The 17,132-nt window shown below is 43.3% G+C and overlaps 1 protein-coding gene across 10 annotated transcripts in view; it reads right to left on the reverse strand.

Moving 5' to 3' along the window:
• STRBP (spermatid perinuclear RNA binding protein) overlaps positions 1 to 16,036 on the reverse strand; it is a 64,917-nt gene extending 48,881 nt beyond the window's left edge. For 6 of the 10 annotated variants that reach the window (XM_075772411.1, XM_075772412.1, XM_075772414.1 and 3 more), the window contains exon 1: positions 15,348 to 15,481. The gene's annotated coding sequence lies outside the window, so the exon portion shown is untranslated. The other 4 variants (XM_075772409.1, XM_075772405.1, XM_075772406.1 and 1 more) reach the window with 4 other exon arrangements.
• Between the last annotated feature and the right edge of the window lie 1,096 nt (positions 16,037 to 17,132).

Genomic DNA, 17,132 nt, shown 5'->3' on the forward strand with positions numbered 1-17,132 from the left:
TAACATGCCATCCAGGTTAGGAATCAGAAGTGCGTGATAGCAAGCCATTGCAACTCCAGTGTAAGAGAGGGTGCGTACCCGTTTTTCTCTGAGGGAAGCAAAGAGACAGTGCAATCAATAGCAGCATTCAAAATGCTCTCAGCTTTGCATGGAGATCGATTTACAACAAAACTCTCACTTTCTCCCCAAAGCTCCCTTCATACACTACAGTTGCTAAAACTAACACTTGAAATTACTATCAGGGGAAAGACTAGAGGAAAAACAATCTAAGTTAGTTTATTTTGGGCCATTAACTGCATTTTGTGTCTAGCCACTTCAGTTCCCCTGATAACAGGAAACCTGCTGTTCCTAAAAGCAACACTGATGGGATTTATTTTATTTTATTTTTCAAAAGAAGGTGCGCTTGGAAAGCCACAACTGTCAGGGTAGGAGAGCGCGCGGCTCAAGAAGCAGAGGGCAGGATCAAAACCAGAATTAAAAAACAGCTACTGTACAAATTGATGGTGTTCTCCTAAGCTGGGCAATAGGATATAAAACCTTTCATCTCTCAGTGAGAAGTTATGAGGAAGCTAGATTAAAGTCTTAACATTTTTATTGCCTGCTTAGCCACCTATGTAAATCTGCGTCCATGTCACAACACCATCATTATTACAGGATACCATGGCAAGGAGAACAAGAGCCAAAGGGACATGAACATTGAACTCCACTTCTGTCAGCACAAAACACCTGCTTGGTTTTCACCATCTCAAACTATACTTTCAGTGGTAAAAGAACGTGAGATTATAATGCTGTCAATCTAGTTTATTCCAGAGTTCCAACAAAATTCAACTCTAAAACCTGAAATTTTTGTGTTAATGAAAATCCTTTTATTAAAAAAAAAAAAAAAAGAGTAGTATACAGATGTGTTGCTTTGTGCACTGAAAGAGCACTTGCTTCTGCTGTTTTACCAGCTCTTCTATTCCCTTTGCACGGCTCCTCTATTGTGGAAACAAAAGTCTCTGTATTGGGCCTTCTCAGGCATATTTGGAAATTCCCACGCATATTGCAACACAGCGGTCCAAGGCCAGTAAGAATCATTTTTAAAAGTTCATCATTAATTGACTGCAGAAATACATTAAAGAAAACAGTAACAACGTGAAAGAACATTCTTGCAAAGGCTTTTTGCTTGTTTGGAGAGAAACAAAAAGGAAGTTATTGAACCTAGCTAACACTTTCACTTAGCATTTTGCTCTAAATCATTTAGAAAATTAACTCTGTCCCTGCCGAAACCAGGACAAACTTGTAAACTGCAGGATCAGGAAAAGAATGCCAGAACCAGAACCACCAGTGCAGAACTCTCAACACAGGAAAAGGTTGTTCCTGAAATTCAGTGGACAAATACTACCAGACAGTTTCATACTTTACCGAGACAAAATCCAGAAGTTTAAATTTAGAAAGATGATTTCTGCAGGCACTCAGATGTTTCTGTTCTAAGTTTTCTAGAAATTGCAAATTAGAACTTGGCAGACTTTAAACTGACCCAGCATGTGTCTTCTGTAATCCAAATCATATTGTGTCCTATTACTCTGCAAAACTGTTAGGAAAAAAAATCATGCCTTTCAACACATGGTTTCAGACAAGTGACAGAGACATTCCATTTATCTCTGTGCTAAGAACAAAACTTAAGTAGTGTTTTTTCCTCTTGGAATATCGCCATGAAAATTAAAAGCTAATAGAGGCATCAAAGTTATCTCCATTGGAGAATAAGCATAGTTTGCTGAATAACACTACTTACGTGACTCTATTAATTCAAAGTGGTTGTGGTAATTTTTTTCCTTTTACCATGGGGAGAATATACTGCATTTCTAGACCCTCTGATCTCATTCTTAAATACTGCAACTAGATACTCAGCAAAGCATGCAGGTGTCACCAAGCTGTTTTGTGGAAGCAACTGGCAATCCCTGCAAGTTCACCAGCATTGTCCCTGCAGCCACTCAAGAGATTAAGGTTTTTTGCAACACCATGAACAATAAATTGAATGAAACAGCCCGGATGTTACTAACCAAAGAAATCGGGGAAACTACTTCTCCATCTACCGGTAAACAGACAGTACTACCCAACATGCCATGGCTCACCTGTGGGAGATAGCAATCTTTAGGCTGGACTTAACAGCAGAGACTAAAACACATCACTCAGTTTCTTCCACTTTGATTGCAGTATCAAACTTCAACATGCTTTTATCAGCAAAAAAATATCAGACCTTAGCTACACGCACAAGAATTTCACACCACTTCATAAACATTGCTTCTCCAACTGCCGTAATAGGTGTAAATGTTTTGCTGTTTGCATTTAGAAGAGAGCTCATTGCGCAACAACTGAAGCGACTTGCGCAATGCCATAGTAAATCAGTGGTAGGACTTAGAAAAGTAGTTATTTCATTTACTATCCACCCTAAGCAGAGAGCATGGTCTCTCTCCCCCCCTTTCTAGCTTTCCACCCGCTACTTAGGCTTCTTTAGTTTAATTTGAACAGACATTGCATTGCTGGCTGTTTTTGCTATTCAATCTCTCCCTCATAGGCCCACAGCCATCTTTCACAGGCCAGACTGGCAAACTGTCATAGTAAATGCTTGACAACAATTACCTGTAGATTCATGAGATTCAAATTAGCAATTCAATATCTGAATATGGTGTGATTAAACTCAGGAATCTAATTCAGAATGTGTCCTATTTTCAGGCATCAAATTTTTTGAGCACTCTTTTGAAAGTCAAACTGACATGGACTCAGGAACCTTATGTGTCTTTTTTCAAAAGACAACAATGGAGTCCCTCTTTTGTTAAGCAGCAGGACACACACAGTCTGTTCTCAGGAAGAACAGGAGCCAGAAAAAGAAGAACATTTCAGGACACTAGCAAGGGACCTCAGCCATTCTGCATGATAAGGGGAAGCTTTGCAGTCCCACTCTATAAAGCAGCCCACTCCTCAGCATTGAGCATATCACTCTGGACAGCAAATTCCAGCATATTGTTTGGAGAAAAAAACTAAACACACAAACAAAAAAACCCCAACCAACCCAACAACAAAAAACCTCACAAAGGAAGTTGTCTTTGCCACTTGGCTTTTCTAAAGCTCTGCAGGGCACAGGAGCAGGCTATGGAGGATAAGGGAGTTCATTCTTCTCTCTCCTAAAAACCAACCAAACAAAAAAATCAACCAAACAAAAAAACCAACCTTCACACTAGATATTAGGTAGCCAGCTAAAACATCCAAAAACAAAGAGGATGGAGGGTCTGACAGCATTTCTCTTACAAATCATAAAAGAAATTGGCAACTCCTGGATGACCAAGAGCACATCATCACTTCCCCTGCCTGTACCCAAATCACATGCCTCAAACAGTATCTCTTCAATCTTCCCCACACTAAGTCCTAGACAGTTTATGACTTCTGTGAGTTCATTCAGGATGGCTACTTTGATCCTAGATCTGTTAACAAGGAGACTACAGAGTGTGTACTTCAATATGATGACCCCTACAATGAGCCCAACTCTGCCAAAAGACCACTTTTCATCCCTACTGATGCTGCTTTTTCCTCCTTCTAACCCCATCTTCTCTTAGGCTCCTAAGAAACAAAAGAAAAGGAAATGCACACATGTAACAAACACATACTGCTTCCCTTGGGCTACATGCATTCTGGATATCTGGATCTCCAGGGAAGCAGTTTTCTCTCCTGTACAGCAGAGAGGTCTAAAAGCTACCGGCTCTTCTCCTTCCCCTCACACTAGTCTTAACAGCTACCCTGTTTAATCACTTCTGTGCTGGAATACCTGCAAGCTGTCTTTGTGCTGCTCAACTGCTACAGACAGACTGGCAAGAGGAAACGCAGTTTTGCGCTACTGCAGACTGGAAGCACTGCAACATGGAAGAATGGCACAGAAGGCCTTGTCAACCAACCCTCCGTGAGTTTTGCCTGCTCTCCTTCCCTCCAATCTCCCCACTCTCTACGTATCAGAAAGAGAACGACAAGTTTTTGCAACCTCATGACAAACTTAGAAGATATTTTTCTTTCTCAACAAGAGCAGCCAAAAAGCATTTTTCCATCTTTTCCACGCTAATAACCTTCTCTCTACACACTTCCATGAATGAACACTACAGAGTCCTTTTACAGTTGATAACACTGTCAAGTTTTCTGATCTGTTCCAACATTCTGAAATATGAAGAAAACTTAAGAGTGTATTTTGTACATGCATATTATTGAACTACTATCCAATCTATCAACACAAATGCTACACGTACACACAAAAACTCTTTTCAGGAGATGTTCCAGGCTTTGTTAGAACAGAATATTTTCAGTTGGAAGAGACCTACAATGATCATCTAATCCAACTGCAACACAAGAGGAACACAAATAATGGAAACGGAGCAAGGAAAAGGCAAGAGAGGGGAAGTACAGCAAATCCCTGTACTCCTCAGCTCTCAGCCAAAATTCAATCTTCTATGTACTGTGCATGAGACTTGCTACTGTACTGTGTGATGAGGGTAAAGAGAACTCATTGAGACAAGGTGCACCTGCTAAAACTGGCAGTAAAACCAGCCGACTACTGCAAATCAGTAGTGCCCAGTGCAAACAGAAAGCAAGTCTTTGTTCTTCTGGCACAAGAGAACTTCTTTACTGCGAGTACCACATACAGATCAAACATTTACAAGCAAAAGAAAAGCAGCTAGCTAAGGGATTTATATTAAAATAAAGATTACAGATCACAGTGTGAAAGACAACAATAAACGCACTCCTGAGTCCCACGTCCAGACAAGCTCTCCTTGAACAGTACTTCCTCTCAAGGAGAACTGCAAGGAGACAGCCTGAGCCAACAGTTTCTACAGCAACTGCAGAAGCACCAGTACAATGATATCACACCCTGCAGCAACCGCAGAAGCACCAGTAAATGGATACTCCAAATACTGAAGGAACATTTGATAGTTTCACCTGGACTCTCTCTACTCCATGAGACAATTCATTGATCCCAATCAGCTCAACTCTGTATTTGCCCATTTCTCTGCAAACTTCTGAATCCTCTTCACCCTTAATATTCTTTCAGTACACTTGTTCCTCTCCAAAATTTCATGGAACTCGACACAGCCATCAGATAAAAGTTTTGTAGACGTGGTGCTGGAATGATGACCAACATCATCCTGTAAGGGAGAGACCAACTGCATCTTTGTATGGTGCTGCTGCAATTCCTCACTGAGGATGGAATGCTGTTATGACAATGACACTACGCTTACGTTGCATTACTAAAAGCACACTTGGAAGCCTCTCAACGGGAACCAAAACAGAGGTTTGTTACTACCCAACTACACAGAAAAAGCAGATCCATTTGTAACATGGTTATTTTAACACTAATGCAGAATCTATATTAAGGAACACAAAATATTGCACCTATGCACTTGGTAATTTATTGAAGAATGTTTAGGGCAGGTCATATTTCATTCCCCTTTTAAGAATCTGCTTTAGTAAGTCACAGCAGCTCAGTTGCAGCTTTATCAGTTGTTCTATATAAGCATTCTTTGCAAGAGTCTTTGCTTAACACTGCAGTCTTAACTTTGTTTCACATTGAAACTTGGCATGAACCTCAGGCTCCTGACCCATAGCAAGAAGTTAAACAACATTGCTCGTTTGTTTTTAAAAGGGTCAGGAAGTCTCCAGTTTCAGGTTCGTCGGCATTCAGGGTGGAGGGGAGCAATATATACAGTCACAATGCAGAAACATTCAGTATTCAACCCCTGCCTGCAAAGAACAAGAGTTAACCAGAGAACTGTCAAGATGTACTTTATAAACTGCTCTTATTGTTGGTTTATTACATGAGGCCACATCCACAAAACCAGATGTGTGGTCAAGAGTTCACTACTTTATATAATGCTGACTCCCAGTTACCTGCTTTAAACAATATCCTTTATCTCATGTGCTAACAAAAGGAAAATGACTGAATTACCCCAAAAGATAAAGCAGACTGTATGGAAACAACCTGCCAAAGACAATCTTATTCCCACACTAATGTCAGTGGAAAAGAAACATAAAGATGTAAATATTTTGGTTTTATTTTTGTGCCTTTTATCATGATTGATTCAAATAGTACCATCACTATTCAAAGTTGTTTTTTATAAAATGTGAAGTACTATGAAATATAAAGTGGAAAAGTATCTTATAAGCTGTTAAAGCATAAGCATGCACAGAAGACTTCTAGATCAAATTTATTCCTTAGCAGGCTAGTTTTGAAGGACTGAAGAGTACAGCTCCAGCCAACCATCTTTTAATAAATATAAAAAATTTATTTATTTAGCAACTACAAACAGTATGAGTTTTCACGTAATTTGCTAAGACTGAAAATTCAAGCAATTTTTTTTAAATTGTCAGCAATACCCCAGTTACAGGAGGTTCTTGTTCGCCTCCAAGGTGGGAGTCATGATTCTTTTCTCTTACACAAATTTAGACAACTGTGTTCTCTCTCCAGCCTCCTGGCCATCTGTAGAGATGAGGAGGTGTGTACAGATGTGGGCTCAGAGCAGAACAAGCTACTTCTCTGAGCTCGTATTTTTGGCAGTCACCAACTTCACCCTCACCCACCAGAAGCAAAGAAGTTATCAGCTTTGTCTCCCCCCACTTTCCCAGTATTTGCCTTTCTAGAACACTTGTCACCATATTTACCAGAATACATCTATTACTGGTTTTAAAATAACAGTTTTTGTAACAGAGGGAAACATTTCAGGTCTTTATAAGGGAACTTCAGACATGAAGAAATGAAATTGTGCCATAAATCAGTGACAGAACCTGAAAAGGGGCCAAATGCTCCCCTAATCAATACTTTCAGTTTAATCACCAGACCTTCTTCACTGGATCACAATGTTGCTCTGTGCCTGGTACTGAAGAGTTTTACCAGTTTCCAGTTTTAGAAGGAACACTCCCAATTATTCTGGGTTTGACTGTGATGCACACAACACATTATCCCTGGTTACCATGTATAAGAAACACTACATCTGGAGCCTACAGAGGCCTGGTGATGCACCCACCCCTCTTTAAGGTCATCTAAATGGCACAGCTGATTACTTTCAAGAAACAAATTAAGTCTCTATATGATTAAAGACTTGGACAGCATGACTGGGTAACCAAAGAAGCCCTAATCTATTTGTTAAGTCCAATTATCTAGACATCAAATCAAGAGATCATGAAGCATTAGGATGTTGACTAGCTGCTTACTAAACACTTTTAGCTCTCTGAAAAGGTGACAATCACTAAAAATCTATGACATGGAAAAGGCGTTCTTCAAAGCAAGCATCGTCTGTAAAGCTAAACCAGCTATCAGAGTAAAGGAAAAGAAATTAGGTTTGGAAGCGGAAGAGAGGTAGAAATCTAAGTGTTCTAAGTCTCTGTACCACATGCATTTACAAAATGATTCCAGCAGCTATTGGAGATTGCATCTGAGATCTCATCTCTCAGTATAGCAACGTCAAGAGTCTTTGTGAAGCAAAGAAGATGAGCTCAAGCTCCCTCACTTTAGTTAGAGTCCAGCTGCCACCTCCAATGGGATCTCAGTCTAGTTTATTAAGCAAAAAAAAAAAAAAAAAAAAGTCTTCAGTTCTCACTGCACTTATTGTTCAGGAAAGGAACTGCTGAAGCCAAGAACTGAGGCCACACAAATTTTTCTTTCTCTTTGTTTCAGGGTGAGGAATTACATAACTTTCATTCATCTAAAGTACTGGTAATTTCCATTACCAGAAGACCTTACCTATGCACACTTTTTATGTCTCTATATAAAAAGAAAAAAAAGTTAGACAGTCAGGTTTCTAGACTCTACCTCCATAATAAAGTACCATCCAACCTGAAATTTCTCTTACTAATCTACTGTAAAGTCAGTTCAAGCTTGGCTCTGGGGTGCACAACTATCACAATATAGGATATTATGGGGCTAAACACCTCCCAGATTTTTATGGGTAACTTCCAATCCTCAATTTGCTCTACAAGCACTTTGTAGTCTTCCATATGATCCCTTATGGATTCTGTGCAATCCCTTTCTTTAAACTGTTTTACATGGAACTCCATGTTCCCTGCTTCTCCCATCATACCACAACCCCCAGCTTTACCGTGACTGCATGTGTTCTCCCGTACTTCACTCCCTGAAGACACATGCTGTACACCTACAGCTCACCCTTCTATTCCAGAGTCTTTTCCCTTAAAGCAAATACTCAAAAATTGCCATATTATACCTATGGAAATCAAGCAAAGTAGGTAAGTAGAAAAGTACTAAGCACGCAGAGGGTCAGAGAGCAAACTACAGCACCCTATAAACCAGAGAAAAAGAGGTAAAGAGCTGCCCCTTCCGCACAGAAATATTAAAAAAACCAAGAAATAAATGACTAATTTTTCTTATCTTCATGCTGGAAAACTGTTGTCTTCACCCAGATTCAGCATCAGCTACACGTCGATCAGAACATCACACAGAAAAACCAGCCGTGCAGGTTGTGCTGACTGTCACCAGCCCGCTGGCCCCAAGCTGCAGAAGCACCAAAGCCACCCTGCACTTCTCACCAGGGCCTTTCCATGCCCAGACCAGGTAATTAACACCACAAATAGCTGTTATTTAAATTCAACTCCAAAATTGATTAAATGTTAACACACAGTAGTCAACACTTTCAGATCTACTGATAAACATGCTATTTGTTTCTACGGCTAACAAAAACATCCGCAACCCAATCCCATTCATCTTATCTACATAAGGTTATACCGTTGTACACTTTATGATCACACTACACACCACAACAGAAACACAGTACAGCTTCACTCCTGACAGCTGACTCCCATAGGACAGATAACTCAGATGCCTTTTTTTTGTTGTTTTTCTTTTTAATACAAGCTGTAATCTGTTTTTTATTTGTACTATCTTAACTGTAGGCTTCCACTCAGTCTCCGGGTGATATGTTTAGTACAACTATTAAATGTCTTGCTAAGCAGGCTGTAAAAATACCATTTAAGTTAAATACCTTCTTTATTCAGGTATATACCAGCTAGCAATTTTAAGACCCTCACCTATTTCAACAATGGAAATGCTGCCTTGTTTTCTTACTGAATTTCATACACTCTTTTTAAAGAGCAAATATGAGGACATTCAAGAGAGATCATGTTTATGGAAAGGGTTAAATAGGCTCATGGTAACAATGCATTGGCTGTTACACCATAACAAGAAGTGAGCAACCTGTTCCAGTGGAAGGTGACCCTGCCCATGGCAGGAGGGGTGGCACTAGATGGTCTTTAAGGTCCTTTCCAACCCAAACCACTCTGTAACTCTATGAAAAAACAAAGCTACCCAATGCCTTGCAAAAAGTAATGAATTTTTTTTTATGCCTCCTCCAAGATTAACCATTACTTATCACAATCCACTATTACAGGACCCACCCCTTTTAAAATATAGAATAAAAAGAGTATATCAGTTTCACAATATCATTGGCACAAGGATAAACCATTTTGTGGCAAAATCTCACTGGTGGAAATCCACAGTGTTGCATGCCCAAGATGATCCTCAGCCTCCACAGTGACTGTTTTGCCAAAGTTCACTTCTAGAAACACACACCACTTGTTTCCAAACCAGCTTCAAAGAGCTTGTGCATCTGGGCTTCACACACACCTGTAAGTCTGTTTATGCTTTTCCAGGAAGATTTTGTTCAAGGTCACAACCAACCCAACAGCTTGGGAGAAACATTTCCACATGTAACATCATACCTGTGTCTCAGAGAATACCAGAGACACTTCAGGGGCCAATATTTAAAACACTATGCCAAGACTCAAATTTGCTGTATTACATTCATTAAACACATTTCTTGTTTGACTTGTAAGTCCCCTCCCAAGAATCATAAGAAATAGAAAAGGACTCTAAAATCAGCTTGCCCTTTTCTGCTCCTGCTATGGGGCAATTTCTAATCAGTAACAGCAGCTTCTCACCACTGAGTTCATTTACTGTCAAGCCAAAACACCAAGTTCTGCTTCAATCATTATTTCACTTCTTCAGCTCTAACTACACCAAGGTTTAAGGTCTATAATCTTAATTCTGTTTTCTAAGACTTCAAGTTCTGTGACATCTCATGATTACCCAGTAGTAAGACTGTTCTTTCCAACCAGATATTCAACCATTTAATTTTTCAATAAAGTCAATTTAAAGTAAATGCACAAAAAGAACAAGCAGCAGCAAAATTTAATTTACTGTGATAGCCAGACACACCCCAATTTTATTTTATTTTTAAGTATACAATTAAGAGTAATTTAATTCCCCTATGTAGACATTACATGAAAGAGAAACATTACTGTAAGAAGAGCTTAGTACTATTGGTACACAAACCTTACGACAGATAAATTAGAGCCTAGTAAAACAGCATATAATTTACATTTTGTTATGTCAATCACAAGTAGCATCTTGAGGTTCTTAAATAGTATGCCAAACCACAACATAAGAGAACTAATTTAAATTAACCCATGCGGCAGGATCACTTAAGTTTCCACAATCCCAGAGATCCTCTAAAATGAGTAAGCAATTGGATTTCATAAGATTATTCCCTTCAACATCCATTTACACCTTTAATTTACCAGCAAGTTATGAAAATATCTTACTACAAAAGAGTTATAAAGTTTTGCATAGTTATAGAAAAAACAATGAAGCAAAACAACAAGGGTGTGGGTTTTAATAAGCCACGGCCTTTATTACTGGAGAAGCCAATCGGCCCAGTAATACAGCGGCCCTGCTCCGCTGCACAGAAAATCCACACGTTGGATTAGTCTCAGAGTTCTTGGTTTTAGCCAGCAGAGAAAGAGGGACAGAGCAACCCAGTACCATGCTTCACATACCTTTCAGTAACAGCAGAACAAATTACATACTCTGAATTTGGTCTTACGCTTCTATAACCAGCACCGTGTCTACATTCCTATACTGCAGAGGAAATTAACTGAAAGGTCAGTATATGCGTTGCAAAGCAAAAGTATGAATACAAGGCAACAGACCAACATGGAGTGGGGTCCAAGAATTCTCAGTCCTCTTCCATTCCATGATGTTTAGAGTGAGAAGACCAGAAACATAAGGTAATTAAGCTACAAATTAAGTCCAAAAATCCAAAGTGCAAGAAGTTTATGTATATAATTAATAAGAATTCCTATGCACACTTGCTCTTAAAGGGTTATGAATTAAGGTTTTCAAAAAAGTTAAATAGAAACACTATCCCTCTGTGAGTTGACATAGTGTACATGCCACTATCTGTTTCCTGTCATCATTGCCCAGTGAAAGACTTGCACACAAGAAGGAAAAACTACACAAGCGCCAAGAAATGCAGAAGTACAACTGAAAAAATATTGTCTCTGGTCTTGTAGTTTGTATCAATTATCACTTTTAATAAAAAAAAAATAAGCAAATACTTTCAGGTACAGCAGCTTAGGCTTCTGTTTCCTTAAATACAAAGTAGAAAGTTTCTATATGTCAAATTATGCTGCAAGTACAACAAATGCACTCAAACTATGATTTCTACAGAAATGTTTGAGACTTGCATTTTTCTGCTAGTTAAATCTGTAACTGTTTTCCATGTTGCTTTAAACAGGAATTTCCCTTTTGATTTCATCACTGCAGCATATACAGCAGTAAAGCAATCTCTACTTGCCAATACTGCTCAGTTTATTGCAAATCCAGGACACTACATCAGCCAAGTGCTCCTCATGCGTATGTTGTTAGACCTGAAAAGTCCTCCCTCCCCCAACCTCAATACAAACCAAGTTACAGAAATCAAAATGTTATGCTGAAGTCCTCTGTTGGCATGGCTAGACTTACCAGAAATCCTAACTCACCCAAGTCAGCCTACTGAGATGTAGAATGAACCTCTGCATTCTCGCCTGCCCAGCATCTCCCTCAGCCGCCCAAAACATTCGAGTGCTCTCCCTCACCCAGTCCAGTCTACAGAAACACACAAACTGGTACTTTTTTTACTGTTTCGTATTTACACTTAGACATGTTGGCCACTTCTAGGTCCATGCACTTCACCACAACCAAGGACAAGACTCTGCAAACGTCTCTTCTGTGTTTTAACAGACGCTTCAACAAGCATGCTCACAGTGGCTTTTTACACATTCAAAAGCTTGTTAACCAGCCAGGGCATTTCCCTCTCCTGCCTTTCCAGCTATGGACGTGCTCTTCAAAGAGCTCTATTTACATGCCAAGTTACAAAGTTCAGCTGCTTCCAAAGCAACATGGAAAAAGTGCAGCTTTTATGATTCTACAGTGAGGTTTTTCACAACATGAAGCAGCTTCTTAGACTTTTTTTTCATTTCCAAACAGGATTTCACAGTTCAGAAAAAATAATCTCAGTCCACCCACAGGCCTTTGAGGAACATTAACTGAGGGGCTTCAAAAGAAGAGAGCTCTGCAACCTTAAGCATCATGTTACTGAATGAACATCCATGGAAAAAAATGCTTACAAGTCAGAAACAAGGGTCACCAAAATCTGCATATCCACCAGAGTTTAAACTACTTCTCTAATGTTTAGGCACGGCATGCCTTTTGCCATTTTCTGTTACATCCTTCCATTTGCTTACTCTTTCTTCTCATTTGCTTCCGAACCATTAGTATGAAATCAGTCGTGTCTGAAATTCCTTCTTCTAGGACAAACTATGAGGCCGGACTCGGTCACTTCTTCATCAACATTCATATCAGTTATTGTCTGGGGCTCCCCCCAGCCCCCAACACACAAGTATATCTAGATAGAATCCTTCTCCAGTTCCCCAAGAAATCAAGTCCTGGATTTCTACCTTGCATTTAGCCTGTCAACCACTTGGAGCAAGAACTGGCACTTCATCAGCAAGGAAGTGGTGGAGTCACCGTCCCTGGAGGTATTTAGAAGATGTGCATACGTGGTGCTTGGGGACATGGTTTAGTGGTGGGCTTGGCAGTGTTGGGTTAATGGTTGGACTCCATGATCTTAAAGGTTCTTTCCAACCTAAACGATTCTATGATTCCTTGTGGAGATACAACAATACTGTCAATAGTTCAATAATAATCATTACTTTGGACAAACAGCCTATGTAAATAAAACCCCTTTATAAATACAGGAATAAGAAAATTACCAAGGACTGAAGATTCTACTAGAAATGCCAAAGCAACACGAGACTTGCACTGTCAATGACAACTCTGAGAAACAGAAAACTGAAAATACTACAATCTTACTATTAGCAATCCTTACCCACTCTTTTCCCCATCTCTCCTTTCATTCAACACCAACATGAAGCAGAGGAAAATGACTGGAAAGTTCCAGAGAAAATGACATATGCCAAGAACTTCCAGAGGCAAGTCTAACTTCCTAAAAATGACCAGGAATTTAGTAGAGGCTACAGCCAGCCACTGTCCGCTGACATGGATTTCTTCTTCCTCTTTACACTGGCAGGAAATAACTACAACCCAGCTTTTACAGATTTTTTTTTTTGATAGCCCGTCTAAGAGATGGGCTATTTAAATTCCTAGAAAACATTTTTGCTTTTTAGAGACTGCAAGAAATGACCTCGTGCAAATAAAGGAATACAGCAACACAGCCGCTACAGAGACACTGTCAGGCCTTCCTCCCTTCCCAAAAGTTTTGTTTTTAAGGTCTCCCCTCCAAGTACAGACAGCACTGTTCCATCCTCCTTCCTTCCTTCCTGCAAACATTAGGCCCTCTCTGCCTCCACGGTTGCTTCCTTTGGGTCTCTCAAAAATGGTTACCATACCTTTAAAACTAAAATAAAACAAGACCAAGTTTTGCAAACAGTCCTTCCTTCTCCATTCTTTCCAAGGATGTTAAATTATTCTGCATGAATGAAGGAAATTAATTTTCTGTCTTTACCCTAGAAGGCCAGGTTTCAAATGCTCACTAGAACACACAGCTATTTTAATTTAAGTTAAATAGCCCAGCTATTTTAATTTAAGTTAAAGTTGCGCAAACATTTTTTTGGAACTGGAGATCTGGAACACCTTATGTTCCTGACAACAATGCCCACTTAAGTCTTTCATTACTTTAACCACACTTGGAATTTCTAAGTTTTCAGGGCAAAGTATGATAAAACTTTAAAAAAAATGTTAACAAACTCTAGTACGCAGCTTAAGAAAAAAAAAAACAACTCTGACATATCCAGGACCCCCCATTTTAGAAGTTTCTGTAGTGCCGCATTCTGTGTGTGAGCTATTTGGAACGCACGCTCTCTGGAGCGGGACATTTTCTTCTTACTTTCTGTAAATCACACGGCACCATTTTCAGAGCCATCTAAATAAATAATAAGACGTTTAGCTAGATAATGCGTATTTCTATTTTGAGTCAAAACTCAAGTTTTGCTCTACTCAGTAGCCTGCATATGACTCCCTGGTTATCCCTTTGAATTTCTCACTTCCAGAAAAATTAGTGGGTTAATGATTAACAAAATCCAGTGCAAAGAAAATCCAGAATGAAAGAGAAAAAAAACCCCAACCAAACCATGAACCAAAACACCGATATCTTCCTCAACACCAGGAAGCCCGTACAGGTCCCGGAGGACGCGGCTCTCCCGAGCAGAAGCTGACGGGCTACCGAGAACATCGCGGCTTCCCAGAGCGGGTCAGAGGCGCCGACGGGGCGATGCGCTGCCACGGCCGAGCTGGAGCAAACTTTTGATGGGGAGCCATGGCTGCCGCGCACCCAGCCAGCGGGGGAGCCCCGGCAGCCGGGCAGCCCTCCCCTCTCACGGCACCTGGCCGCAGCGCGGGCGGGCCATGGCTGTCAGGGACGGGACCGCTCGCTCTGCCCGGCCGGGGGACCGCCGCGCTCCTCACACACCGGGCAAGTCCCCCCCACCGCCCCTTCCTTCCTTCCTTCCTTCCTTCCCTCCCTCCTTCCTTCCTCCCTCCCTCCGCGGCCGCCCCGTCCTGACCCGGCCGCAGCTCCAGCCCGCCCGCGGCACCTGCGCGCCCGCGGACAGGTACGCGCAGCGCAGCCGGCGGAAGGCCAAGCCGGCGGAAGGGCGGCCGCCTGCGCGCCCCGCGGCACCGAGCCCCTCATCCCCGCCCCCGCCCGCGGGCTGCCGGTCCCTCAGGGCGCCGAGCCCGCCCCCCCTCCCCCCGACACGGCCGCCGCGCCCCTCCGCGCGCGCAGCAGCGCCCCCTCCTCACGCACCGCCTCCCCTCCCCCGCGCCGCCCCCCGCGCCGTGTCCTGCCCTTGCCTCCTGCCCGCAGTGCCCGGTGCAGTGGGAGGAGCGGTGCCCGGCGCCCGCCTCCCCTCAGGGGCGCGCAGGGAGGGCTGTCTGCCGTCCCGACCCCCTCCCCGCCGCCGGCTCCGCCGTTCGCCCGCCTCACCCCGCTCGCCGCCGGCCCCGGCGCAGCCGCCCGGCCCCGTCCCGGCTCCGTGGCCCCGTCCAGCTCCTCCGGCTCCGCAGCGGCGAGCGGGGCTCCAGCACGTGACAGCGCCCGGCGCCCCCATAGGCTGGGGCTGCCGGGCAACGTGAGCCCGCCCCCTCCCTGCACCTGAGAGGGAGCCTTACGCCAACTGCGTAGGGGGATGCCGGGCGGCCGCGCCAATTCCGTAGTGGCGCGGAACCGGCCGTTTCCTCCCTCCTCGCGGCAGGCCAGCGCAGCCTTACGGAATTGACGTAAAGCTTCTCGGCTCGGCCCGTCCGGTTTCCTACCTGGGGCCGCTACTCCTTGCGTAAACTGCGTAATCCTACCCGTCACCCGGGCAGAGGGCTTTCTGCCGTCCGGAGAGCTCCTGCAGCTACGTGGGTTAGGAGCGGCCGAGCCTGCAACAGGGAACGTCACTTACGCAAAGCCCCTCAAAGAGGTTAGTGTTTCTTACGGATTCTCCGTAATGTCGTCAACGCGGGCGCTGCACCTGAGAGGGCTCTCGTTGCGCAAATGCCGTAGGTGCTAGCGTGTCGGGCGTAGAATGCGTAAGCGGCGCGGTAGGGTCCTCCCCATCCCTGGCCAAGGGGCGGCCGGGCCTGGCGGCGCGGCGGGAAGCAGGTGTGTGTGTGGGGGGTGTGTGTGTGTAGGATCGGCCGTGCCCTGTCTCCGCTCAGGGCGGGGAGGAGCCGCCGCGCCGGGACACCTCGGCGGAGACTGGGCGTGTGCTTTCACCGTCACCCGGCCCCGCTTGCAGCGGCCCAGGGCCGCGGGTGTAAATACTCACCACAGGCAGACCCATCCCCGCCCGGCGAAGGGGCAGGGAGGCGCTGACGGGGCCTGCCCGCTGGGCCTGGAGTGCAGCCCGCAGGCCTGAGGGAGGGATGGGGCAAGGCCGACGGGAGGGGGTGAAGGCAGGGCCGAGGTGTGAGGCAGGGCCGAGGTGTGAGGCAGGGCCGAGGTGTGAGGCAGGGCCGTGGCACCCCTCACCCAGGCAGTGCACGTCTTTGGTGGATTTTATATCCCACTCCCAAATCTGAAGCAGTGTGAGAGCCGTTTCCTAAATTGAGCTGAGAAGTAGTGTTTCCATGTGAGTAGTTGTTCTCCATATGGAATCCACAGTGGTTGTCCGAGGAGGTTAAGGCAGCTTTGTGGTGTGTTTAGGCAGGTTGGGCTGCACAAAGAATACAGTGTTCAATGATCTCCATCTTTCTCTTCCAGAAATCAAGACAAATAGATTCAAGTTAGCTTTCACCTGCCTTGCAATAATTCTTCCTCATCCCAGAGATCTGACTGTTCTAGAGCAAATGGGCACTATCAGTGAAGTTGAAGAGAAAGCTCCAAGCACTATTGTTCATCAGACTCTTCAGAGAAGTGCTAGCATGTCAGAGCATGTAGGTACAAGGAGGGGGTTTGAATCTGGTGGGTTTTTTTTTCATTTGGATGTGCATTCCGTAGAACCTTTATGGTTTTGCTTCAACATTCAGATGGCTGATATCTTCACATGAGTGCTTCAAAATTTCTTCTGGGTTTTCTAGGTTAAGTGCCTTTTCAAACTCAGCTTTCAGCACATAAGTCCATGGCAATTGTATTTAATATCACTTTTTACACTTTTCAAAACTAATTTTATATAGGCTGTAAAGATGAAAGACAGTTGTCTGGGGAGCTCTGTGCCAAAGTAATCGGTACACAACACGCTGTGCTGAAGCAGCCTATGAGGGAGCGCTGGCAAAAGGCAGTAGG

Source organism: Balearica regulorum, chromosome 20 (genome assembly GCF_011004875.1).
Source record: "Balearica regulorum gibbericeps isolate bBalReg1 chromosome 20, bBalReg1.pri, whole genome shotgun sequence".
Lineage (NCBI taxonomy): Eukaryota > Metazoa > Chordata > Aves > Gruiformes > Gruidae > Balearica > Balearica regulorum.